Source organism: Podarcis filfolensis (genome assembly GCF_964270895.1).
Source record: "Podarcis filfolensis genome assembly, chromosome: 16".
Lineage (NCBI taxonomy): Eukaryota > Metazoa > Chordata > Lepidosauria > Squamata > Lacertidae > Podarcis > Podarcis filfolensis.
This window is the reverse complement of record NC_139620.1, coordinates 6,725,162-6,752,989: the sequence shown is the minus strand read 5'-3', so window position 1 is coordinate 6,752,989 and position 27,828 is coordinate 6,725,162. Positions and strand designations below refer to the sequence as shown.

The following is a 27,828-nucleotide window of genomic DNA, read 5'->3' as shown; positions in this document are numbered from 1 at the left end:
TATTGTCTAAGCAACAAAGCCAAAGAACATTTTCAAATGCCTTTAATGATGTCATCAGATGGACTTTGCAAGTATCTTTGCATGACATAAGTTATGGTTGGTCCTCCCCACCTGGTCCTCCTCCATCTTGTCTCCTTCGCTAAAATGTTGACATTTACTGTATTAATATCCGAACAGTGTTTCATAACTTTGTGGCCCACAAAAGAAACTGGTGTGTGCATGCCTAGTGCATCTTACTTCTGAGTATGCAGGTTTAGGATTGCAGTGAATTACTGCGAAGTGTATGCCTGCTAATGTTCTTCATGGTACTCTCTGCTGGTGTTCTCTGCTTCCAACATACCTCTGATGAACCAGATGCTTTTGTTTCATAATATTATTTATTTCACCTTCTATGTACACAGCACTCTACATAGCATAAGAAGAAAGGTATCTGGCTCAAGGACTGTACAAATCTGCATTAGGTGTGCCTAATGACACAGAGGCTCAACAATACCCTCCAAAGAGGCATTGCCATTACATTTGGGTGGGCAACTCCAATGACATATAGTTCTCCCCTTTACTCACACTCGGAAAGGAAATACCTGGATGATGTATGACTGATATTTAAATGGGAGGGGGAAATGTGCCTCTGGTACCAGCAGTTTAGGAAGCAATCTGATGGCCAACAAAGAAAGCTTTAACTGCGGGCAGACTTATGACAGGTATGGGAACCTGTGGCTCTTGAGAGGCTGATGAACTACAGTTTCCCTTGACCACTGGCAATACTGGCTGGGGTTGACTGGAGTTGTAGTTCTGCAATATCTGGATGATCCCTGGTCAGCCACCCTTGAGGTATGGTTTAGGCCAGGGAACGGGAACATAGGATCCAGCAAATAGGATGAAGTACAGCTCCAATCATCCCCAACCACTGATGATGCTCAACAGTGTCTGAAGGACCAAAGGTTCCCTTGATGCTGTTTTAGGCCTACTAACTCCTCTTCCACCTCTTCCTCCACCTCCTCCCACCTCTCAACCTGCGTCTTCTGGAATGTTCTGGACATAGTCACCTGAATTGCCCCACTCCAAAAAGAAAGACTCGGGCTAAAACTGTAATTCACAGCACCTGTGATTATTATTGTTGTTGTTTTCAAACTTCTACTACATGGATATACAAAATGGATGATGGCTGCCGATCCTGAACCTTTAAGGACAGGCGCCAATAACAAGTGTGGCCCCAATGTGTGGAGCATTGCTCCAGACTCCCGTTCCTAATGCAGCCCCTACTTCCTGTCCACAGCGCCTCCTGCCTGAAATGGGCCTATTGCAAGATGGCCGCCGGCAAGCCACACTTATGCTTCGTGAAGGCAAGTGGCGAAGGTGGCAAAAATGATGGGTGGCTCAGGAGGCAGGTGGCAGTACCATGGAGGCAAGTGGCATGGATCGAAGCCACATTCTGGGATTTCACAAGGCGGGGGCTCCGGGATGAGGATCTCTAGGTCCGTCAGCTTTGTTTCAGCCACAACAGCTGGTGGTTGCAATAGGAGTGTTGTTGAGGGGAGGCTTGTGCTGCAGGAGACGTTGTAGCCACAAAGCTCCCCGGGGAAAACCATGGCTATGTGGTGGGAGGCAAATCTAAAATGAAGTGGGGAAAGACACATATCACAAATAATGAAGCAATTAACCTAAAGCAGGGGTGTTCAACTTCCAAGAGACTGCGACCTACTCCCACTATGAATAAACTGGCAGTGATCTACCCATTGGATCGACCAGAGTTGTTGAGTTTTTTGGGGGAAGGATGACCAAAGTTGTTAAGTTTTTTGGGAGGGGTGATTGGGCAATCGCTGGAGCTCAACCAGGAATGACCAGGGACAGCCCACAATCAACCTGTAGATCGTGATCGACCGGTTGGACAGGCCTGACCTAAAGCATTGGCCTCTAGCTATGATGGCTATGTTTCACCAACACTATTTTGGAAGCATGTCTCTGAATACCAGTTTGCACCCAGTGTTGCACCCAGGTCCTGCCCGCGTGCTTCCCATTGGTATCTGATTGGCAGTGGCTTTCCAGGGTCTATACAGGGTTTTCTCTGGAGGTGTCCTAGGGATTGAACCTGGGACCTTCTGCATGCAAAGATGATGCTCTACTCCAGGGATGTCCAACTCCCAAGAGACTGCAATCTTTTTTTAGGGAGGAGATTCAAAAATGTTGATAAAGGGGAAAGGGGAAAAGTTGCTCACCAAAAGATCGCTAAGGAAGCGATCAGCCTCACAGCAAAAACTCCGTCTTCCATTCTAGCGATCATGCATGAATGTGGATGGGGTGAGGGGGTGGGGCCAGTTGCTGTTTTCCCAACACAAAGGAAAGGGAGCCCGCGATCGACTGATCTACCAACACCTCCCGGGGATTGACCAGTAGATCATGATCGACCTGTTGGACATCCCTGCTCTACCCCACTGAGCTATGGCCTTTCCTCAATGTCTCTTCTACACAAGAGATACTTTCAGGATTCTTATATTGGTTATGAGCAAATCAACCCCCACTCTCTTCTTTCTAGATAAAGTTGGGTGGCAATTTTAACCAGAGGCCTTCTTCCTGAAGGAGCGTCTCCACCCCCATAGTACTACCCGGACACTGAGGTCCAGCGCCGAGGGCCTTCTGGTGGTTCTCTCACTGCAAGAAGTCAAGTTACAGGGAACCAGGCAGAGGGCCTTCCCGGTGGTGGCGCATGCCCTGTGGAACGCCCTCCTACCAGATGTCAAAGAGAACAACAACTACCAGACTTTTAGAAGACATCTGAAGGCAGCCCTTTTTAGGGAAGCTTTTAATGTTTGATGTATTAGAGGATTTAAATATTTTTTTGGGAAGCCGCCCAGAGTGGCTGGGGAAGCCCAGCCAGATGGGCGGGGTACAAATAAATTATTATTATTATTATTATTATTATTATTATTATTATTATTATTATTATTTCCATCACCAGGGAGGAGAGAACTGTTCATTATCACAAAGAGTTTGACTGAAAAACTGCATCCTCATTGTCATCTTCATCATCTTACTATTTTTAATATCATTACTACTATTTTACCACTACTATTACTTATTCTTATTACTACTGCTACTACTATCACCATTACTACTACTGCTACTAATACCAATACTACTACTACTGCTACCACTATTGCGATCTACTATTACCAATACTATTACCATTACTACTACTATTACTATGACTATTACTCACAATTCACAGATAGGAATAGACAAATCTATATATTTCATTTTCTCATCTTCCTCATATTTCTGCATCATATATACATGTCCTCACAAAAATAATCAGAATTTTAATGCAAATTTCGTCTAATATGGACCTTTTTGTATGCCCTTTTGCCTACTATTTGTTTTTGAAAGAGGCTATTTGTACTAATATGTGTATTTTAATATACACAGTTCCCTAATCTATGTAGTTTAGTGCACATTGGGACGGGGTTGGAAAGCTGTATCGGAAATTCAGAGGAGAACAAATTTCATAGGATGGCTGCATTTCAGTTTGTGTATTGTCTCAGGAAGTGGGGAATAAATTGGAAACCAAACTAACATCCTCCCCACATTCCATATAGTCACAGACAGGAATTTGAAGAACCCTCATAAAAACGGAACACAGAAGTGCTATTTTTCTAGAAAAAATGGTGCGGGAACTCACCATGAACACCTCCCTCATTCTCTTTGAATGGCAATGACGTCTACCTGAGAGTTGCCAGAACTGAGTTCCAGTGAGTTCCGGCTGAAAAAAATGCCCCAGAACATGGGTAGCTACTTTATTCCAAGTCAGACCATTGGTCCACGTTTCTCAGTATTATCAACCCTGGCAGCAGTTTCTAAGGGTTTAAGATAAGGAATTTCGCCCAGTCTTACTCAGAGATATACCTTACTCAGAGATATACCTTCAGTATACTTGAAGGCACATCTCCATCCCCATCATTCAGCCTGGACACTGAGGTCCAGCACCGAGGGCCTTTTGGTGGTTCCCTCCCTGTGAGAAGTGAGGTTACAGGGAACCAGTGGCACCTGCCCTGCGGAATGCCCTCCCAGCAGATGTCAAGGAGGTAAACAACTATCTGACTTTTAGAAGAAGACATCTGAAGGCAGCCCTGTTTAGGGAAGCTTCTAATGCCTGATGTTTTATTGTGCTTTTAGTTCTGTTGGGAGCCACCCAGAATGGCTGGGAAAACCCAGCCAGATAGACAGGATATAAATTATTATCATTTATTATTATTATTATTATTATTATTATTATTATTATTATTATTGCCAGGGATAGAAGCTGTGACCTTCTCCATGCAAAGCAGATGTTCTACCATTGAACTATGCATATTCCACTTCACCAGTCATCTTGTTCTTTTTGTTACCTTGAAAATCCCTTGACTGTTTCATCTACCCCCACACCACCCTCCACCCCCACATCAATCTGGCGTGTTGCTATGAGCCTGCAACCCCCAGTTTTGCATACATAAAAGAAAACTAAAAATATGTCACCATAAATATCCCATAACACTTAGCCACATAGCTACTGAGAAAATATTGGGGTGGCCAGGAGCGGGGAGGAGACTATGCTGTCCAGTTCTCAACCGTCCACTCCAAAGTTTCTACACACCCATTTTATTGCATCTAAATAGCTACTTGAACTCCTTTTTTAATACAAAAAACCCCTGTTTTGTGTGAGAGCCAGGCACTAGGCATAACAGCACAAACCACTCCTAGGTTGTAAGCATCCAATGCGACTTTTACTCTGAGTAGACCAATTGAAATTAATGAGTCTAAGGTAGTCATCCTCCTTAACTTCAATGAAATTTCTCTCAGTAAGACTCACATTGGATATAACCACCCCCCTCAAAAAATCTGCTGTGCTGAAGGATTGTTTGGATGACATCTAGGTTTCCCTATGCATAGCCTTGCCTTGCTATGCTAGCCTTCATCAATGCAGGAGACCCACCACTAAGGAATTTCCCCAAGACATCTGCCCAAATGACAGACAGGTGGAAGCTACGGCTGGTGGCATCTCCATCAGCAATAGCCCATGGAACCTTCTGAAACATAGCTTTCAGAGTTAGAGGTAAGATGGCAAGGGATCTCAAGATGACCCTGCTGCCGTCGCGTGATAGCAATGGGCCTGATCCAGGCCTCTTTTCTGTACCAGCCTGGGAACTAGCACAGCAAAGAGGCATCCCCTTTTATCTTCCACCCCCGGCTCTCATGAGCAGTGGGACTATGGCTGGATCGAAGGCTTAGCTGATCCCTCAAGTCCTGCTGCTTTTAGCCACAAGGTTAACATGACATTTGCCCTGCTACCTGCAAGTAAGCCACGCTCAATATAGTGGGTTTTTTTCCTCTCAGCAAACATGCACTTTAAGCAAAAGCAAAAACTCCTACCCCACAATTGGTGTTTCATTTGCTATACAGAGATCTGAGCCCCTTGCCTTTGAACAGACCTTACCTGACTCTTCACAAGTTTCAGCAGATTGGGCTGGAAGAGAGCGGAGGAGGAAGAGCTCTTATACCATCTGCTCAGGAGCCTCGCGGGTAGGAAACACCCTCTGCTCATGTGGCTCCAATTTTCCCGCATGCCTCGCGCTTCTCTGAAATTGCTATAATTGTTCCTCCTCCCTGATTACAGCAATTGAGCGTTGTCTCTCAGCACCTGGTTTTAATATAGGGCAGCAACACATTGCTGTTACACCCTTCTGCTTCCTTTTAATTGTATCAAGGGAACACTGGAGCACCAAACCAATGCTGATTTCAGCAATCCTGGGTTTGGAAAACTGCCTGTTCCCAGACTCTCAGGCTTCTTTCCCAACAAGTCAGAAGCAGTCGTCTTCCTGAGATGCTCCCTCACTCCCAAAAGCAACTTTTAATTTCACTTGCCTACCTTTGAAAGTGTCAGAACGTTTGTTTGTTTTTTGTTTGCTGAAAGCCAGCCCAGACTTAGAACGTGCACCTCACATTTCCTTCAAGTTCGTCCAGAACCCTCCGAGGCACAGTTTGTCTAAAGCTGATTAATAAACTAATGGCTGTGATTCATCTTCTCTATAGCTTGTTTCATGGTGGGGACAGGAGAAAACAGCTGTCTCGGAGACTTATCTTCAAGGATCACCAGACACTTTAAATTAATCCCTTGCAGTCACTATATCAGTGTCTTTTGAACCTGAAAGCTGTTTTCTATTATATGTAAATCAACTGCAGGGTTGTTGTTAATGATTTTGAAGGATAGCGGCAGTCTGCGCCAGTCTAATCTCCAGCACAATGCAATTCTGAGGTTATTAATGGATCTAAGGCCACAAAGTGGCATCTTAGACTCACACTTTTTCTTAGGACCTCTTCTGTGTCAACCCCAACCACTTAGCCACATTTGTAGGGTTTGTGTGTGGAGACACCAGGTTTCATGGCAGGGGTGGAACATGTGGTCTTCTAGATGTTGTAGAAGTTGGAGTTGTACCATAGCATTGTCCACGCTAGCTGAGATGATGGTAGGTTGTAGTCCAACAACACTCTTCCCACCTTGGATCAAATCTATGCTTCCAAATGCCATAAGAAAGCTGCAGAGATAGCGCAGGATAGTGCGCACCCCGGAAATGATCTCTTTCAGCTTTTGCCTTCTGGAAAAAAGTAAAGGGTTATAAAGACTAGGACTAGCCGCCTGAGAAACAGTTTCTATCCAAATGCGATTTTGGTTTTAAATGCAGTGTAATGTAGTCTCTATAGGAGTGTATTGTATTTAATTATGGGGTATCAGACTTTTTAGGGGGCTAACCAGGCTGGGATAGCAGGCTTGTTGGTTTCTGAATGTCTGATGTAGATTTTCAATTTCATTGTTCTGTATGGGACAATGACAATAAAGAATATCGTATCGTATCATTTCGTATCGTATCATATATGGAGGGCCAGAGGTGTTCTCCATCCTTGAACTAGACCACCACTTCCCTTTCATAGCTACTACCACTACAACTCTGTCTTCTTCTAACACAGGGACTAGGAACAAAACAAACAATTAAACACGGAAAAGTACACATAGCATCTCCACTCTCAATTCATAAAGTCTTTTTCACAGTTCGTTTACATTCGGCCATAGTTATTGTGTGGTTGGGGGCAAAAGAGGGGGGGACCTCTTTATATATTTATTTTTATTGGCATTGTCAGAGATTGGAGGTTCCAGAGCTTGGTTGGTTGTGTTCGGCTGGTTGCAGCATGGTTTGTTTGAATGTGCGAGGGTGGAGTGGGGTTGTCGGGTCAGATTAGCCATATTGATTGTGGGGGATAGGTCATTGTCTTATTATGCCATGTATGTATGGCCACCTCATGAGAAGAGAAGACTCCCTGGAAAAGACCCTGATATTGGGAATGATTGAGGGCACAAGGAGAAGGGGATGACAGAGGACGAGGTGGTTGGACAGTGTTCTCGAAGCTATCAACATGAGTTTGACAAAACTGCGGGAGGCAGTGGAAGACAGGAGTGCCTGGCGTGCTCTGGTCCATGGGGTCACAAAGAGTCGGACACGACTAAATGACTAAACAACAACACCAACAAATGTGATAAAGGGGTGCCAAACCTGGGTGAAGGCACCCTCCTTCGCTTGTCCCCATGCTAGTCTAAGTTTGTTGGTTAAATTTTCTAGCAGTGTGGTTTCCCATATATTTTGGTACCTGTGTCCACTCCTGATAGGTCCTTCCAATGTCTAGTTAGGATATTCCTAGCTGCTGAGGGTAAGTGACTTATGAGTTCCTTGTCATGTGTGTTATTGTCCTGGAAAACAGGATATGCCTTATTGCACTAGGGTTCAACTAGTTTCTCTGTATGAAGCGTAGGAAGCTGCCTTGTAGTCAAACCCTCAATCCATCTAACTCAGTATCATCAACACCAGTAGCCTTCAACTGGCGTGTCAGGACCCACCAATGGGTCACAGCTTGATCCAAGGACGGTCACAATAGGAGCACTGCCACCATGAAGATATATGGTAAAAGATTAAGAAATAGATCCCAAATGTATGTTTGGATTAAAAGCAGGTTCTGGAAGGGTTGAAGATGTCTGCTTTATTGAACCAGTTTGTCAAAGAAGCACCTGCCAAGTTCTTCCAGCATCTTGTTATCATGAGCTAGACTGCTGACAAAAAACAACAACAACTTATTAAGGGTTTGAGCTGTAAGTCAGTGGGGCTTTCTGTTGGCTAATGCCAGCAGGAACCTGTTTATGACCTGACACTTCTGTCCATGCACACATTTGGGGACTGGAAGGGGAAACTCGACAATCATGAAGCTAGCAGAGGCTGGCAGGCCTGAACCCATCTACCACCACTGAGTCTGGCGAAAAGGGTTTTTAAAAATTGCGAATCAGGAGTGGTGTTTGCCAGCCTTTAATCAGGAAAATAATGTTTGCCTTTTGTTGGTGTTCTTCAAAAACGCTCCCGTGTCTTATTGTGGGCACCTAGCCTCATTTACCGGGTATTATGGGTAGATGGCTCATCCCATTGAAAGAAACCAACTCTTTAGTGTGCCCTTTAGAACTGCCTGCTCTTTGATATTAGGCAGACACCTTTGCTGTATTGTTTCTGGTGCCCGTCAAAGCCCTTCTTTGTTCCAACAAGCCAGTCTACCTCGGCATGTAATTTTAGCAGGTGCGTAATCTGTTTATACCATTTTGAACAGTGCCTTTCGTAAGTATTGTTATTTATAAAATTACTGCTTCTATTATATATTTTAATGTTTTGTTTTTAATGCTTGCTTTTCTTAATGAATATTTTCTATTGCCTTTTCTAAACTGCTTCGAGGTCCTTGTGGTGATGCACGATGGGGCGTCCTCACTGGTGCAGGAAGAAATGAAACACATTGGTCCAGGGGGTGGGTTAAACTGGGCTACAATTTTGTTGGTTTTTAAATAATTTTATTTCTCATTTTACAAATATTTTAACAATTTAAAACACCAGATCTTCATATTAACCCCCTTCCCCACTTTCTGCATTTACTTATGTTATAACTTTTACCACTGCGTATCCAATTTCAATCTATTTACTTGTTATTCTTTATATTCTATTTAAGTTATTCTCACTGCACATGTTTATATCAGTCCTGCTAACAATGTAAGCTGTTTACAACAGTTCTTCAAATAATCCACAAATTTTCCCTATTCATTATTAAAACATCTCTCTTCTTGATTTCTTAATCTTCTTGTAAGTTTTGGCTTTCTGTATACTCCATCAGTTTTTGTTGCCAGTCTTCCTTAGTTGGGACTGTTTCTTCTTTCCATCTCTGGACATACATCATTCAAAACTGGGCTACAACTCTGGCCACATTAACACCATAACCTACAACATTTCCCTCATGAAAATAGGGATGTCCTATTCAAAATGATGATGATAATATTTATACTCTGCCCACCTGTCTGGGTTACCCCACCCACTTTGAGCAACTTCCAACAAATATAAAAACATAATAAAACATTAAACATCAAAAAGCTTCCCTATACAGGGCTGCCTGCAGATGTCTTCTAAAGGTAATTTAGTTACTTATCTCCCTGGCTCGTGAAGCGCACAACTTAGGGTTGCCGTATTTCAAAATGTGCCAGAATTTAGACTTCTGACATGACAGTCCTAGCTTTACACCCTCCAAGATTTCTCTGATGAAATTAGGGACATCTTAAGAAAAAGTGGAGGACGCGGGTGGCGCTGTGGTCTAAACCACAGAGCCTAGGACTTGCTGATCAAAATGTCAGTGGTTTGAATCCCCACGACAGGGTGAGCTTCCGTTGCTCAGTCCCTGCTCCTGCCAACCTAGCAGTTCGAAAGCATGCCAAAAAGTGCAAGTACAGTGGTACCTCAGGTTACATACGCTTCAGGTTACATACGCTTCAGGTTACAGACTCCGCTAACCCAGAAATAGTGCTTCAGGTTAAGAACTTTGCTTCAGGATGAGAACAGAAATCGTGCTCCAGTGGCGCGGCGGCAGCAGGAGGCCCCATTAGCCAAAGTGGTGCTTCAGGTTAAGAACAGTTTCAGGTTAAGAACAGACCTCCAGAACGAATTAAGTACTTAACCTGAAGTACCACTGTAGATTAATGGTACCATTCCAGCGGGAAGGTAAACGGTGCTTCCATGCTCTGCTCTGGTGCTGGTGTTCCATTGCGCCAGAAGCAGCTTAGTCATGCTGGCCACGTGACCCAGAAAAACTGTCTGCAGAGCGGACAAATGTGCCTCCCTCAGCCTGTAAAGCGAGATGAGCGCTACAACCCCAGAATCGTTCACGACAGGACTTAACTGTCAGGAGTCCCTTTACCTTTAGTAAGAAAAAGTGGGACATTCCAGGATCAAATCAGAAACCAGGACGGCATCTGTAAATCCAGGACTGTACCTGGAAAATAGGGGCACTTGCAGGGTCTGTCACACCACACATTTAAAGCCCTATTATCCAACTTTAAACACTTCCGCCATCAAAAAATCTTGGGAGCTATTGTTTTTCCCTGAATTCCCTGGAAAGAGACATTGATTCCTAATTTGACAATCCTAGACCACTCAGAGTTGTAGCTCTGGGAAGGAACAGGGATCTCCTAACAGCTCCCAACACTCGTGACAACCTATGGTTCCCAGGATCCTTTAGCAATTAAATTGTTATTGTAGGCTTTGTATTTCTGCTGTGAATGTGGCCTTTATTAATTGCAATCAGGTATGCTGCATTGACATTGCATAGGGCAGGGATCCACATTCAGACACCTGGCCTGCTGTTCAAATCTATAGACAGCCCACCTTCTGGGTGAGCCCCTTTGGGAACTGCTAGCATAACAGTCCCCATTGTGGTGGCATGGAGAAAGTGGACAGAGATAAGCGTTTCTCCTTCTCTCACAACACTAGAACTCATGGATGTTGGATGTTGGAAGTTATATGGACAGATTTTAGAAGTCCTTCTCCATGCTTTGCAGAGTTAAACTGTGGAACTCGCTCCAGTGGGAAGTAGGGATGCCAACGCACTTGAATGACTTTGAAAGAAGAGGAGAAGGCTTTCAATGGCTCCTAGTGACAGGGACTGGGCAGAGGAGGAATGGTAGAGACCGCCTCCCCAGCCTGACCCTTCCAGAGAAGAGGAAGACAGTTCAGGATTACAGAGGGGTTTGAGGGAGGTCACAGCTCAGAGGCAGATGAGGCGAAAAGTTGGGAAATAATGGGAGAGGAGGAGGAGGAAGAGGAAGCACCAGGGGGGCAGCAGCTGATGAACACAGGGTCTTTAGATAGCATTCCAGACCCACCCCCCTCCTAGAACCTGGAAAGCCTTGAAAGTAGGAGAGCAAAGTGTTAGGATATAGATGTTCCTTTCCACCTTTAGAACAGGCATGTGGAGCTGTTGTATGTCACATGTCTGTTTACTTCCAGGACAGCCTGCTGGGAACTTCCGTTGCGTATAGGTTTTGCTTATGCTTCCTGCTGTTGGACATGAAGGAGAGCAGACATGTTTTTCTTTGCCCTGATCTATGCTGAATAAACTGCTTGTAAATATGCTTACATATGCCTCTGTCCGCCCTTCCGTTGCAAAGAGTTCTTATCTCTGCTGGATTGCGTGCCCAACTTCTGACAGCTTCTGAAGCTGTGTGCCACTGTTTTGATGCTGTTCCAATGACCAGAGTTTGCCAGCCGCCAGCCGGTGGGCTGGAGCCAGCTGGGGGCCTGCGAATTGCCCCCATTCCCTTGGACACATCCCAACCCAAAGAGCTCAAAGGCAGAGGGCACTTGTCAGCATCTGTAGAAGTGACAAATGAGGAAGTGGGAGAGATGGGGGTGGAGATTCACTCGGAACAATGCCATTATCCAAGAGGCTGGGTTCTATAGCCTCTCTCTGTAAATACTAAATAAAAAGCAGATGATAAGAAACATTTCCTTGTCTTTGTACGTTCCTGGGCAACCAGCTGAGGGAGCTGGTGGCAGCCGCCTGACACCTAGCCACAATGGCTCTGCTCTGCTTCCATGGTTGGATGTTTTTGACTTCCAGTTGTTGGAAACCAAAGGAGGGGAGAGTGCTCTTGTGCACGAGTCCCACTTGTGAATTCCCACAGGCATTTGCTTGGCCATTGTGAGTACAGGATGCTAGCCTTAAATGGGCCATTGGCTTGATCCATCAGACTCTTTCTATGTTCATATGTTTGGTTTATCCCTAATGAATATGAAGAAAATGACCTGGACAGAGCATGATTCTTTCCTTACCAGTGAAGCAGACCCCCACCATCCCAGCCAAGCACCTAAGACAGAAGTGTCCCATACCTGCACTTACAGAAATTAAACAGAGGAGTTTGAGGTGCGTCCTTCTTTACCTAAGGAGGCACATTTCTGCATATTCAGCTTTCTTTAAAAATATAGCTGCTGAATCCCCAAAATCTTGGAGTGCGGTGGGTGGGAAGGAAGCATCGCCTGTGATGAAATATGCACTTTCTACCGAAAAAGCCTACTTACTGCAAAGTCAGGCGGCACCCCATTGCCACGTTGGCAAGATCTGCTCAGCCTCTCTGTAACAGCCGCGGAAATAATTGAAGCTCCATTAGCCGAAGAAATGGGGACAACAATACCCAGGAGGTTGGGAGGAAAGGAAGCGCTTCTTTGGAACAATGAAACCCTAGTGCTCTTCAAAAGCACCAGGCAAACCATCCGCATAAGCAAACGCCTGCTATTATAGTAATCACATCTTACCTGGGGTTATTCCCCACATCTGAGACTAAGTAATGAATCTCTATTAGACAAAGCTGCTTTTAGAGGGGCCTCCCACCCACCCAAATCCACAATTGCCCTGGAAACCGGTTTTGTGAGTCACATGGTTTCCAAATCTGCAGCTGTTTTGACTTGATGACAGAAAGGTGGCCTTGAGGTTCTATTTCATCAGCCAGAATTGTGCTCCGGTGTGAAATATATGTTTCGTTGTGCTTTGCAATTCCCAGAGTTAAAAAGACAGCTCATTGTTCAAGCAGTCAATAAAATATAGCTAGTGCTTGCAAACTCCCTTTGTTTAAAGTTGGCCGGGACGATCAGACACATTTGTCAATGGATTGATTGATTAAAATATTTGTATACCTCTGTGTCATAATACATACATATATATCAAATAGGTTTATGGCAGTAAAAACATAAAGCTGCACAATAAAAGCTATACAAAAGTTTAAAAGAGCCATCAATCAACTGCTATGAAAGGGCACGCTCTTAATTGTCTGCACAGGCCTGGCAGAATAGAAAAGCTTTAGCAAGCATTTAAAAGTTGGCACAGAATATCTGTTGCCGGAAGATTCCACAGGACTGGGCCAATGGCACTTAAATGCGCAGTATCTTATTATCAAATGAGCCTTGCCAACTTTTGGAACGACCAGCGACACTCCTGCAGATGATCTCAGTGACCTAGCTAGGGTATAAGGTTTTTGGGTGTTCCCTGAGGTTCCCTGGACCTAAGGCATTTGGAGCTTTGTAAATTAATACAAGGACCTTGAACTTGGCTGGGTAGCAGATGGGCAGTCAGTGCAGCTGTTTTCACAAAGGTGTCATGTATTGATGGCCAGCAGCAATCTGGCCACCATATTCTGTATCAGCTGGAGCTTTCTGAACCAGAGCCAAGGGCAGCCCAACACAGAGAGCATTACAGTAATCCAGCCTCAATGTTACCAATGCTTCAGTGGACTACAGTGGTCAGGAATGGCTATAGCTAGTGAACCAGGTGAAGCTGCTAAAAGTCACTTCTAGACACAGGAGACACTTGGGCCTCTAGTGACAGGATTGTCCAGGAGTAACCCCCAAGCTATGCACTTATTATTATTATTATTTATTCAACTTATACACCGCCCTGTACCTGGAGGTCTCAGGGTGGCTCACAACAAGACTACAACATATAAAATCAAACCAAAAACAATACCCCACCCCCCAAAAAACCCCACATTCTAAAAGGGTGTTGGATGTTTTTCCATTTTACGTCCTCCTACTCCTTTCAGATCAAAATGCACACATTTTGTAACAGTCATATTTGGCGTTTGTGACATGACCACAACTTTTAAAAATGTTTGATGCCCATCTTAATTTATTCCATGCTACTTTTATCTATCTTTTATTATTATTTCATTCTAGTAGCCTTATATATTGAGGCAAGAAATCCAGCTGCTACTTTTTAAGAACATTTCATTCTAGTTTATCCTACTATACACATCGGGATAATGGATTTATTATTTATACGAGGAGGCAAGGCCCTTATTTTGGAACACCTAACTGCATTTTGTAGCTGCTAAGGCTAGTTGCAACAACCATGGCTGTGACTACTAGCAGTTAGAAAGGGGGGAACATATTTTATAATGGAAAAGGAAATGCAAATAACAAGGGGAAAGTTTTCACCTTCAAATCTCAGGTCACTCTAAGCTTCCTCAGAGCAGCTGCCACAACAGTCATAGTCATAAGTGAGCTGCTAGCATGAGTAACTGTGTAGTAAATATATTTTTCAAGGGGAATATTTTTACCCCGGGGAGTATGAGTCACGCCATGAAGCAGATGGAGGACTGAAGCTTGTTCAGGTCTTGCAATAGGATGAATGTCTTCCCAGGATTAACTTGTTCAGATGTTTGCTACATGCTTTCCTGACAGCCTTCACCTTAGATGGCTTATTAAAGACATACGTATAGGATAACATGTTTCACAACATAGCCATAGCCCCACTCAGGAAAAACACTATGCAATGAGATAAAAGTGTGTGTGTGTGTGTCTGTGTGTACCTTGCAACTGGATGAGAGGAAGTGCCACAACCAATAAGATTTTGGTTTCACAAGCCCAAAAAACCATTCCAATGCCCAGTAATTTGCCACTGGCGAATGAGGAGAGGGAGGGATATTCTGCCTCAGCGCTATGTGGATATGAGGGTGAGTAGAGAAAGGGGCAATGGGAGATTCTGTCAGAAACTGGAAAGCTTTAATAATGAGGACTAGAAACTTGAGTCAGTGAGAAGAATGGAAGGAAGGCAGTGTGGAGGCTCAGGATGGAAACAGGATGGAAATGCGAGGGGGCCTAGAGCTTCATTGTGGCTTCATTGAAGAGATGGGATTCAAGCAAAGGGATGCTAATGCAACAAACATCATACATTACATAGAAGAAACTCATGGTCATTCCTTGCAATCACATAGTCCGCACACCTTCCATAGGTCCATGCAATGAAGAAAGCCCATAGCTCTATGGTGGCTCTGCCATTCCAGAACTCCCTTTTAGGGGAATTGTCCATGGTACTATTATTCCATTCCTTTAGCTTTCAGATTTAACCATTCTATTTCCCTAAGCTTCTCAACAATAGTCAGCTATGGAATTTATGTCTTGTTACGTTTTTGCTGTGATTATGTTTTGTTTTGTTACCTGTGTGACACCATTTGCTCCTTAGTCTATTTTATTTTAGTATACTTTAATTCTCTATTTTAGGCTGCCTTGAAAAAAAAAAATGTTGATCTATGGGCAGGCGGGGGAATACATTTCTTAATGAAATAAAACAAATGTTACTCCAATTGATGTGCAAATTCAGTTTGTTGCCTGCCCACTCGTCAACCGTGTCCACCACCCTGACACTACCTCTCCAGTACACAATGGCTAAGAAATTATAGCTAATGGAATGTTCATAAACATTTTGACTTGTCCAAGGCGATGGCAGAGCTTTTGTGATGGAAGTAAAAGGTCAGTTTGAAAAAGAGAGGGGGAGTGGTTCCCTCATTGCAAGAAGTGAAGTTACAGGGAACCAGGCAGAGGTCCTTCTCGGTTGTGGCGCCCGCCCTGTGGAACGCCCTCCCACCATATGTTAAGGAAATAAATAACTATCTGACTTTTAGAAGACATCTGAAGGCAGCCCTGTTTAGGGAAGTTTTTAATGTTTGGTGTTTTAGCGTGTTTTTAATATTCTGTTGGGAACTGCCTGGAGTGGCTGGGGAAACCCAGCCAGATGGGCAGGATATTATTATTATTATTATTATTATTATTATTATTATTATTATTATTATTAATATGTTCCTATGCGTTCAGCTCATTCCTTTCAGTTCATCTCTCCAAAACAAGCCGGTATCACAAAAGAGCCTGGATCAAATCCTAATGGAGAGTTCAGAAGTTCAACTGAATGATAGCATCATTTCCCTGTGCCATGACTCACTACGGATCCTGTCCTCATATCACCATTCCGCTTGACACCCACTGCAAGCTTTCATTTGTTGGATATGTGAAGCAAGACAAGCCTGAGCTGTGTTGGCTGAACATGTTGTGGAGTTGATGGTAGGAAAGTCTCCTGCGTCTTACGATACCCCCATTATCATAGCAAAGATAGCTGTGGGTACCTGTGGATTTGCACTTCTTCTGGGCCACGAAACCTGCTAACACCCTCCTCAAGTCCTTGCAAGTGAACAGATATTCTTGAGGGTATTTGGTGAGCCAACATGACAGTGATGAGACATTAAGGATTGGATTGATCATCCTTGGTACTTGCCTTTTCTCTAAACCAAAGGTCCCAAATGCTGCAACCTTCCCTCATAGGCTTTTAGTTTGTAGCAACCAATGCAACTGTATAAGGCAGCTCCCTCTAGTCTTATGCTTTCCAATGGGACAACCAGGGGTAATAGGACACCCTGAGTGAGGACAAAATTTGCCCCCCTCCCATATTTTATATTTTCACAATAATTCCTTTTGGGGATAGTTGCTTTTTAATGGATCTTCTCAGTAGGTACCTGTATAAATATTGGTATTATTATTATTATTATTATTATTCCTTGGTTCTTGAACTTACAGTGGTACCTCTGGTTACAAACTTATTTCATTCCAGAGGTCCGTTCTTAACCTGAAACGGTTCTTAACCTGAGGTACCACTTTAGCTAATGGGGCCTCCCGCTGCCCCTGCGCCGCTGCCGCACGATTTCTGTTCTCACCCTGAGGTAAAGTTCTTAACCCGAGATACTACTTCCGGGTTAGCGGAGTCTGTAACCCGAAGTGTTCATAACCCGAGGTGTTTGTAACCCAAGGTACCACTGTAATCTATTTCGTGAGTCCATTCAACTCCCGAAACCATTCGAAAACCAAGGCGCAGCTTCCAATTGGCTGTAGGAGCTTCCTGCACTCAAGCGGAAGCTGTGTCAGATGTTCGGCTTCCGAAAAACATTACAAACCGGAATACTTACTTCCAGGTTTGCGGCATTCAGGAGCCAAGCTGTTCGGGAGCCAAGCTGTTCAAGTACCAAGGTACCACTATATTGCTTTTTTTTAAGCTGGAACTCACCGGAACTAAGTTCTGGCACTTCTCAGGTGGGCACCATTGCCATTATAACAGAACAAGGTAGGCATTCATGGTGAGTTCCAGCACTGCTTTTTCTAGGAATAGCACTGATTATTATTATTCTTCTTTTGCATGCCTTCATCTCAGGGTCCTGCACATTGGAACCACCTATATTGGCCTAAAACTGGCGCTGGGGCAATGCAGGCTTTGCATCTTGAATATTTCCAAGCTGAGCCCTGGGCACCACCTCCAGATTAAAGGATTTGAAGGTTGGGGGTGGAGGCTTCTTACTGGAATGGGGACTGAAGCCCGTTGAATTCTGATGGCTGTTTTCAATACTAAAATAGAGCGTGGGTTCAGGAAATGCAGGAGGGAATTCAGAACCTTTAATTGCTTTGTTGATATCAGTTGTTTTTAATGACACCCCATCACGAGTGAGCAATCCAATGTGATAAGAGTCACCTTGAAGGCTTGGCTGACTGGGCTCAGCTGTGTTTTGCTGCTGTGATCATGTTCACAGCTGAGAAAACAAACATGTCACAGTAATATTGACTGATGTAGTTATCTTCCCAAAACTAGGTTGAGATCTTTTATTAAAACCACCATTCACTCATTTTTTTGCAGCCTCTTCCCACCTTCTCCCCACAGCCTCCAGAACAAGAAATCTTGGATAACAACCAGGATAGTATTTTATAGAATAGGGAAGAGATCTATAGCACTCTCCTCTGCAGGAAAGAATGTTGGTAGGTCTAGGTCCTAGATCTAGGCATGTCCAACTCCCAAGAGACTGTGATCTACTCACATTATAAAAATACTGGCTGCGATCTACCAATTGTTATTGACAGGCAAAGTTGTTATTGGGGGAGATCTACCGTGATCTACCACAGATGTCCAGTGATCTGCCAGTAGATCACGATCTACCTGTTGGACATGCTTGGTCAGCCTTGGCCCTCCAGATTTTTTGGCCTACAGCTCCCATGATCCCTAGCTAGCAGGACCAGTGGTCAGGTTTGATGGGAATTGTAGTCTCAAGACATCTGGAGGGCCGAGGTTGAGGAAGCCTGGTCTAGGAGAAATACTCCCCTTTCCTCTTAAATTCCTTTGATTCGCCCCGCACACCAAAGAACCATGAAGATGGCCTTGGAAGTTCACTTTGTGTGATATGGCAGAACTATCTCAGTGGCAATTCTGTGGGTTGTTATTATTTAGATCTCAGAAACCTATCTAGTCCAGCATCCTATTCTAACCAGATGCTGCAGTGGGAAGCCTGTAAGCTGGACATGAGCACAACAACAACTCTTCCCTCCTGTGGTTTTCAATAAGTGGTATTCAGAAGCATTTACTGCCTCCAACAGAAGAGAGAGAACATAGCTATTGTGGCTAGTAGTAGCTGTTGATAGTCTCATCCTCCAATTTGTCAAATCCTATAACAACATATGGAAAGCCCTGCTGGATCTGGCCAAAGTTACGCTGTCTAGTCCAGTATCTCTCGTGGTTAGGAGGCACTGAACATTTAGAACTTTGTACCTGGGACTCTGTATGTGGAACTTCCTTGCCCCAAAAGCTTAGAGTGTTGAACTTCACACAAGCATGCTCTGGGTCTTTACAAAAAGGTAAAGGTAAAGGACCCCTGACAGTTAAGTCTAGTCGCAGACGACTCTGGGGTTGTGGCTCTCATCTCGCTTTACTGGCCAAGGGAGCTGGCATTTGTCTGCAGACAGTTTTTCCCAGGTCATGTGGCCAGCATTACTAAGCCACTTCCGGAAACCAGAGCAGCACATGAAAATGCCATTTACCTTCCCGCCAGAGCAGTACCTATTTCTCTACTTGCACTTTTTGGCGTCCTTTCGAACTGCTAGGTTGGCAGGAGCTGGGACTGAGCAATGGGAGCTCATCCCATTGCGGGGATTCAAACTGCCGACTTTCTGATTGGCAAGCCCAAGATGCTCAGTGGTTTAGACCACAGCACCACCCGCGTCCCTGGGTCTTTTAAAGGATTTGGTTAATCATGGGGAAAAAATAAGTATACAGCTGTGTGTGTAAGAGAGAGAGGGAGAGAGAGATTAGAATATATATTTAAATTCATGTTTCATCACTTAGCTTAGGGCTCATCCAAACTTGCCCTTGCCTGTTGCTTTCTCCTGGGGAAATCCGATCTTTATCGCTAAACCAGAACAAACGTCAATCAGGTTTCCCCTGGATTGACATTTGTTCTGATTTATTGATAGAGAGTGGGTTTTCCAAGGGAAAGCAATGGAGCCAGGGCAAAACCACTTGGACTTTGCCTAGAAAGTGTGGGACAAGCAGAAAACTACTTGGACCCACGCTTTCTGGATGAACCATTGCTGGAAGAAGCATTGCTCCTTTTTCGTAACAAGTTTATCTTCAGCAAATAAAACACTTCTGAGCATTCCATCCTCAAAGATCTCTGACTGCCACACTAGAAATAGCCTTGTTTCATTTTTATCAGAGCGGTTGTAAAAGAATACATTGTTTTGTTAATCATAGTAACTTTTAAACACACACACACACACACACACACACACACACACACACACACTTATAGGCTAATGTTGAGCTATAATGAAGTCCACCCTTTAATTTTGCTGGACAAACTTCGGATAAATTACAGGGATTGTACTGCATACAGCATTAGTCCTATTCAAAGTAAAGCCATTGGAATTAATGGACTAACTCCAGTTCATTCATTTGAATGGGTCTACTTTGAATCTAACTTATTGCATACTATTATGTGTGTGTGTGTTGTACTTCCTTTAATGAAGTGGCTAAAATGTATATGTGTTCTTTGTTTGTTTAAAAGGAACATCCTTGCATGGTCTCCTCAGTTTCCTGCACTTCCTGGAATGTCCATAGGAGGGCACTGAAATTTGGGCAGATTTGGGTGAATGCTTCTGGAATCCTGAAGAGGAGGACCCGTCTTTTTGTACAAAGTTAAAGGCACTTTAAAAAGAAAGAAAAGAAAGGTTTTTGCTTTCCTCCATTTTCTCTACACTTCTTTTCCTGTCCAGAAGTAGTGCTTGAATTACAAAAGGGTAAGAGAGAGTTTAAGGGACGTGGGTGGTGCTGTGGGTTAAACCACAGAGCCTAGGGCTTGCCGATCAGAAGGTTGGCGGTTCGAATCCCTGCGACGGGGTGAGCTCCCGTTTCTCGGTCCCTGCTCCTGCCAACCTAGCAGTTCGAAAGCACGTCAAAGTGCAAGTTGATAAATAGGTACCGCTCCGGCGGGAAGATAAACGGCGTTTCCATGGGCTGCTCTGGTTCGCCAGAAGCGGCTTAGTCATGCAGGCCCCATGACCCGGAAGCTGTACGCTGGCTCCCTCGGCCAATAAAGCGAGATGAGCGCCGCAACCCCAGAGTCGGCCACGACTGGACCTAATGGTCAGGCGTCCCTTTACCTTTACGAGAGAGTTTATGAGAATCCCCTCTTACCCTTTTTTGACAGTCAATGTTATTATTGACTGTCCTGTTATTGAATGTTCAATGTTATTATTGACTTATCTTGTTGTTGTTATTTACTAAATTTGTATTTTGCCTTTCCTCCTTCGATCCCAGGGCATCATTGACAGTTGATTTGGGATGCCTGGAAATGGAAATGTTACTTGCTTAATTTGGTTCTGAAGTATTTTTGCTTCCTGGAAAGTGGGGAAGAGTTCATGGGGTTTTCTTTAGGGACAAGATGCATTTTACTTTTTTTAATGTCAGCTCATTCCTGATTTCGCACCCTCAAACTGATGCCATTCCTTTGAAAATTTCCACTTCACCAAATGTTCTGGCACATTTCTCCAACCAAAGAGCTCATAGGAAAATGTGTCTATTAACGGAAAGTGCATGCGAAATGTGGAATTTAAGTGAAAATAAAACACAAAAATGCATTTTTGTGAAAATTGCATCAAAAAATCTGCAGACACTAGTCAAAATGGCATACAAGATTAGGAGAAATGAATATAGATTTTTGTATGGGGTTTTCTTGTTTTCTTTTTGCTACAAATGTAAGAAACTGGGAACATGAGAAACAGAGAGAAGCCAGAATGGACAGAATTGACTATTCTGATTGGTTACGGAATCTCCGGTGCTATTGGTTTACAACTCCCATCATTCCTCACCATTGGCCAAAGCACCCCTGTTGAATGAAGGAACACAACTGTTATTTTTTAAGGAGGAAATGAAACATATGCGGAAATGTCTGAGCCAAACCTAAGCCTTGGGAAAATTGGAGAAATTGAAATGGACAGAAGTGGCCACCACAAATTTCCTGCCACGTGTGAGAAAATAATCTGACTGGCTTTGCCCACTATGCATTTTGGTTTAGGCAAGGCAGGACATCACGGTTTGCCACACTGCCTCTGTCAGCAAACTATTTCGGCCAAGCCCTGATGATATAATGATACAATCAAAACTGGCAGAGGTCACACGATAGAGCTTTTGGGGCTTTAATTATCACACACATTATTCTGAGCACTCTCCCAGATCCATCGCAGGCCACTCAGTGCTTATTGACACATCATAACCCACACTCTGCCAATTGGGCAATGACAAGCTCATATTGTATGATTGTTATCACACGATAATTGTGGTGTGGGTGCATATTCATTGTGGGTTTGATCCATCTGTTTAGGATTTCCTGGCCATCTGCTCTGGCCATCTGCCAGCTTACTCTTTGATCCCACAAGTAAAATGATTGCCACCGGAAGTTCCACGTTATTGATTTGTGGTTTTTTTTAATCAATTTGATTCCATTCCATTTATGAGTTCCTTGCTACAAAACAGGTGCACTGTCAGGTTTCTGGAAATCGGATCCCTCCCCTGGCGGCAGTAATTAAGCAGATCAAATGAAAGGAGAGTTATTACCAGATAAGTTCTTTAATCATCACAGCGGAAGGCATAGCACGCGACCGGTAATGGCTGCCTTCTCCGAGTAAGGAGAAGGGAGCTCCGCTGTAAACGGGTCGTCCGCTACGGCGAAGCGGAGACCCATTCAGGAAAACCACAGGTGGCAGAAGCCTGTGGTCTCGGGACCCGGCGGGCGCCAGAAGCAGCCCCCAAAACGTTGAAGGGACCCCGTAAGGGGCTCCGGATCGCGGAGGGGGTAGCGGCGCTGTGGGTCGTTGCGCAAACAGCGAAGTGAAGCCGCGTTGCTGTTGCCGGTCAGCGCTGTCCTTTCTTCCTGCAACTTTTCTGAACTTTGGAAACTACAACCCGTGAGTAAATTTGGACATTGAAAACTTTCTGAAACTTTTGTCAACTTTCTGAAACTTTTTGAGAACTTTATGAAACTTTTAAAACTTTTTTAAAAAAGTTGAAATCTGGTTGAAAACGGAGTGAGGATAAGCAGGAAGCCCATCTCCCGCTATACTGAACTTTAAGCAAAGAGCAGGAGGAGTGGAGACAAAAAGTTATGCGTTAACTAAATGCTGGCACCCTGTTAAAGCAGTTTTCTGAGTGAAAGACTTTGAGCTATTGACTTTTGCTGGTCATATTCGGGGTGCATTGATATCCTTCTTCTGTGGCACCAGTGGATTATAAAATAAATAAGAATCTCTGGTGCTGGAGCTGCCTGGATGAGCACCAGTTTGCAACTTTGGATACATTGAATTCAGGTTTTGAAACATTCTGAGTTGGAACTGGATACTTTGAAACTGTTGCAGTCAAGGCACTGTAAGAAACACTGTTTCGCTTTAAGTTTTACTCTGCTAAAAATAATACATTGTGGAGGCGATGGACATGGATTTAAATTTATAAGTTTAACTTGGATTTGATCTTTTCCCTGAAGACGTATTAAGCTCCCTCTAGAGGATTTTGGACTTACAGCAGTGACTTTGTTTTACTTTCCCTTTCCCGGCCTCTGTTTGACTATTGTATCTGGGACTCTGCTTTCTCATGGGAACAACTTGGATTGACCTTGGATTACAGATAACTTTGGAATGAGTGGCGCAAGGAGAAGAGGAAGGACTAAACAAACAACTCTAACTTTATCTGCAGCCTCACAGCGTAGATCTTCTGTGCCGGCCTTGCCTTCTACTTTGCCTCCAGACATAGAGGCGGCCTCCCTAATACAGGCAGGGGAGGGTGAGACAGAGGAGCTGCACCTGGGAGATATGGCTTCAGGGACAAGTAGCTCTGTCTTGGAGAAAATTTTGGAGAAACTGGAGGCTCTGGACAAGAAGGCTGATTTGCATACAGCTAAAATTGAACAGAACACAGAAAGCTTGAATAAGCTGACTGGACAAGTTGCACAGAATGCCCAGTCTATTGGAGAATTAAAGGAGGCTGTAGGTGAAAATCGTAAACTGGCTGAAGATACTAGTCAAAGATTGGAAGAACTTGAGAAAGAAGTAAGACCACTCAGCAAACAAGTTGGAGAACATCAGATTTACTTTTTGATGACAGAACTGCGAAACAGGGAGACCAACTTGAGGATACGGTCAATACCAGAGGTGGAAGAAGATAATTTTATTGAATTTCTAACTAAGGAATTTGCCAAGTTTTGGAAGTTAGAGGAAAAAGACTTTAAAATTGTATCTGCTTTCAGGCTTGGCAGAGTCAGAAGGACAGAGAAGCCCAGAGATTGTTTGATAACACTGAGATCAAAGGAGGAAAGGGACAAGATTTTGGGCCTGCACTACGAAAAGTCACTAGACATTTTGGGCAAGAGAATTGAAATCTACAAGGACATTCCTAAGCAGTTGCTGGACCTTAGATCTAACTACACGGAATTGGCAAGACTGTTGAGAAGCAACGCAATTATCTTCAGGTGGGAGTTTCCACAAGGATTATCCTTTACCTACAGAGGGAGAAAGATCAAAATCAAAACAGTGGAAGATAGAGACAAGTTTTTGGGAGCACACGGAGAAGACCTCCACAAAGGACTTGGATTGCCAGCGCCAGAACTTCCAGAGGAGCCCGCCCCCTCGGATCCTCAAGGACCGGAGAACAAGGTACCACCCCAGAAAGAATAACCAGACCTATCCAGGATGTCTCTGCAGCTTTTGAGCTGGAACATAAATGGCTGTAACAGTCCCGAAAAAAGGTCTAAAATTTTTCATATTTTAAAAAAGGAACAATTGGACATTATATGCTTACAAGAAACACATGTGATTAGGCTCCATAGAAAGGTGTTAATAAATAAAAGGCTTGGTCAAGAATTTATATCATCGGATACAGTTAAAAAGAGAGGTGTAGTGATCTATGCAAAAGAGAGCCTTTCACCAAAATTTCTCTTTAAAGATGAAAGTGGAAGAATCCTCGCAATAGAAGTACAGTATCAAGGAGAAAAAATTTTGATATTAGGAATTTATGCTCCAAATGAAGGAAAATCGGATTTTTATAAGAAGTTGCACGAGACCATGCTGGATTATCTGGATTACAACAACGTCATCATGATGGGGGACATGAACGGGGTCGTATCAACAAATATGGATAAGTCACAGAACCAGAACATTACTAAAGAGGGAAGACTACCTAAGACCTTTTTTGAAATGACTGACAATATGGACTGGGTTGACATCTGGAGAGTTAGAAACCCCCTGGGAAGAGAAGGAACATTCTTTTCTGAAGCTCAACTGACTTGGACACGAATCGACCAAATATGGATAACTAGAAGTCTGGCACCTAAGGTGAGGAAGGTGGAAATCTGCCCCAAAACATGCTCCGACCATAACGCCTTGAGAATGGATATGACATTGATCCCAATCGGCTCCTTTAGATGGAAGATGAATGATGGCCTGTTTAGAGACCAAAGAATTGTAAAGAAGGCCCAAAAAACCTTAAAGGATTATTTTGAGATTAATTTGAACACTACGGTGGAAAAAAGAACTATCTGGGATGCAAGTAAAGCTGTGATGAGAGGGTTCTTGATTCAACAGAATTCCTTAAAGAAAAGACTGCAAAATGAAAAGAAAGATAAAATTCTGGAAAGTATCAAAGAGTTGGAGAAGAAGTTAAGATCTAACCCGAAGTCCCAACCGATTCTGAGAGAAATTAAACTTTATCAGGCGCAATATTCCAAGCTGATAAATCAGGAAATAGAATGGAAGATTAAAACAATGAAACAAAAAACTTTTGAATCGGCAAATAAATGTGGGAAACTGCTAGCTTGGCAGTTGAAAAGGAGACAAAGATTAAATACAGTAACAAACTTAGAGGTTGAAGGAAGGAACATTCAGAACCCGGGAGAGATTAGAAAGTGCTTCCAGAGGTATTTTAAAAAGTTATATACTCAAGGGCCACAAGATGAAATAGAGATTACACAATTTTTGGAGAGAAATGGATTAGCAAAGCTGTCAGAAGAAAATAGAACAATTTTAAATGGCAAAATAACACGACAAGAGATTGAACAGGCCATCCTGAGTCTGAAACAGGGCAAATCACCAGGGCCAGATGGACTGACCTCTAACTACTATAAGACATTGAAGGATTATTTGATACAACCTTTGTTGGAGGTCAGTAATGAAATAATGGAGGGGAAGAAGGCGCCTGAATCGTGGAAAGAAGCATTTATCACATTGATTCCAAAGTCAGAAACCGAAAAGACACAACTCAAGAATTACCGTCCCATCTCCCTTTTAAATGTGGATTACAAAATATTTGCAGATGTTTTGGCACGAAGATTTAAGAAAGTTTTAAGTGAGATAATCCATAAAGACCAGGCAGGCTTTCTCCCGGGCAGACATATGTTTACTAACACAAGGAACATCATAGACATATTGGAACTTTTACAAACAAACATAAACACTAAAGCAGTTTTAGTTTTTATAGACGCGGAGAAAGCCTTTGACAACATATCTTGGAAATTTATGAAGGGGAATTTAAAAGAAATGGGAGTGGGTCGGGGGTTTGAGAACGGGATTGAGGCAATATATTCAGAACAAAAGGCTAAACTGATAGTTAACAATGTGGTTACAGAAGAGTTTAAAATTGAAAAAGGTACACGACAAGGCTGCCCGATTTCCCCATTACTGTTTATTTCGGTTCTGGAAGTGCTCCTGAATATGATTAGGGGGGACCGGTTGGTGGAAGGGATTCAGGTCGGAGCGAAACAATATAAACTTAAAGCTTTTGCAGATGACCTAGTTTTGACATTACAGGAGCCGGAGTCTAGTTTGAAAAGAGTACTACAACTGATTCAAAACTTCGGTCGAGTGGCAGGATTTAAGTTAAATAAGCAAAAAACTAAAGTTTTGGGGAAAAACGTGACAGATATTGAGTTGGAACAGCTTCAGAAAGAGACAGAACTAAATGTGGTTAAAAAAGTTAAATACCTAGGGGTAAACATAACAGCAAAAAATCTGAGTTTATTTAAAGATAATTATGAAAAATGTTGGTCAGAGATTAAGAGAGACTTGGATAGTTGGTCAAGACTAAAACTTTCTTTGTTAGGCCGAATAGCTGCCATCAAGATGAATGTATTGCCAAAAATGTTATTTTTGTTTCAGACACTGCAGATTGTAGACAAGACAGAGTGTTTCCGGAAGTGGCAGAAAGATATTTCTAAATTTGTCTGGCAGGGCAAAAAGCCCAGAATCAAATTTAAAATATTAACAGATGCGAAAGAAAGAGGGGGCTTTGCCCTGCCAGATTTAAAGTTGTATTATGAAGCTGCAGCTTTCTGCTGGTTAAAAGATTGGTTACTTCTTGAAGATACGGATGTCTTGGATTTGGAAGGTTTTAATAATGCGTTTGGATGGCATGCATATTTATGGTATGATAAAGCTAAGATAAATAAGGCCTTTAAGAACCATATTGTCAGAAAATCAGTTTTTAATGTCTGGACAAAATATAAAGACTTACTGGAGAATAAAACTCCGAGGTGGCTGTCACCCCTGGAGGCTAAGGCTCGGAAAAGAGCCAATATGGAGGCCAACTGGCCAAAATATTGGGAGATAATAGAAAAGGATGGTGACAACTGGAAATTGCAGAGTTTAGAAAAGATGAGAGACAAAGTGCGAGACTGGTTACACTATGCTCAGATTAAAGAAGTGTTTAAAAATGACAAAAAGTTAGGATTCCAAGTGGAAAAGTCAAAGTTAGAAACTGAACTGTTAGAACCTAAGACTAAGGTACTTTCAAGAATGTATAACTTGCTGCTGAAATGGAACACACATGACGAAATGGTAAAATCAACAATGATAAAATGGGCGCAGGATATTGGGTATAATATTATGTTTGAAGATTGGGAAAGGTTGTGGACCTCTGGGCTGAACTTCACTGCATGTAATGCGTTGAAGGAAAATGTGATGAAAATGATGTATAGATGGTACATGACCCCTGTTAAACTGGCTAAAATATACCATTCGTCTGATAGCAAATGTTGGAAATGTAAGGAAAATGAAGGAACATTTTTTCACCTCTGGTGGACCTGCCCTAGAGTGAAGGCCTTTTGGGAGAAGATATATAATGAATTAAAAAAGGTGTTTAAATACACCTTTACTAAGAAACCAGAGGCCTTTCTCCTGGGTATTGTCGGCCAGAGTGTGTTAAAAAAGGACAGAACATTCTTTTTGTACGCAACAACAGCAGCAAGAATATTAATTGCCAAGAATTGGAAAACTCAGGAGCTAC

General features: G+C 43.1%; 1 long non-coding RNA gene across 3 annotated transcripts in view; it reads right to left on the bottom strand.

Annotated features, from left to right (window-relative positions):
- Positions 1-358: 358 nt before the first annotated feature.
- The window catches only part of LOC310751943, a 414,687-nt gene continuing 387,217 nt past the window's right edge, over positions 359-27,828 (bottom strand). For 2 of the 3 annotated variants that reach the window (XR_014542702.1, XR_014542703.1), the window contains exon 2: positions 359-1,611. This is a non-coding gene — a long non-coding RNA (uncharacterized lncRNA). Of the gene's footprint in view, positions 1,612-5,467; positions 5,961-27,828 lie in introns of those variants that run through there. The other variant, XR_014542704.1, reaches the window with a different exon arrangement.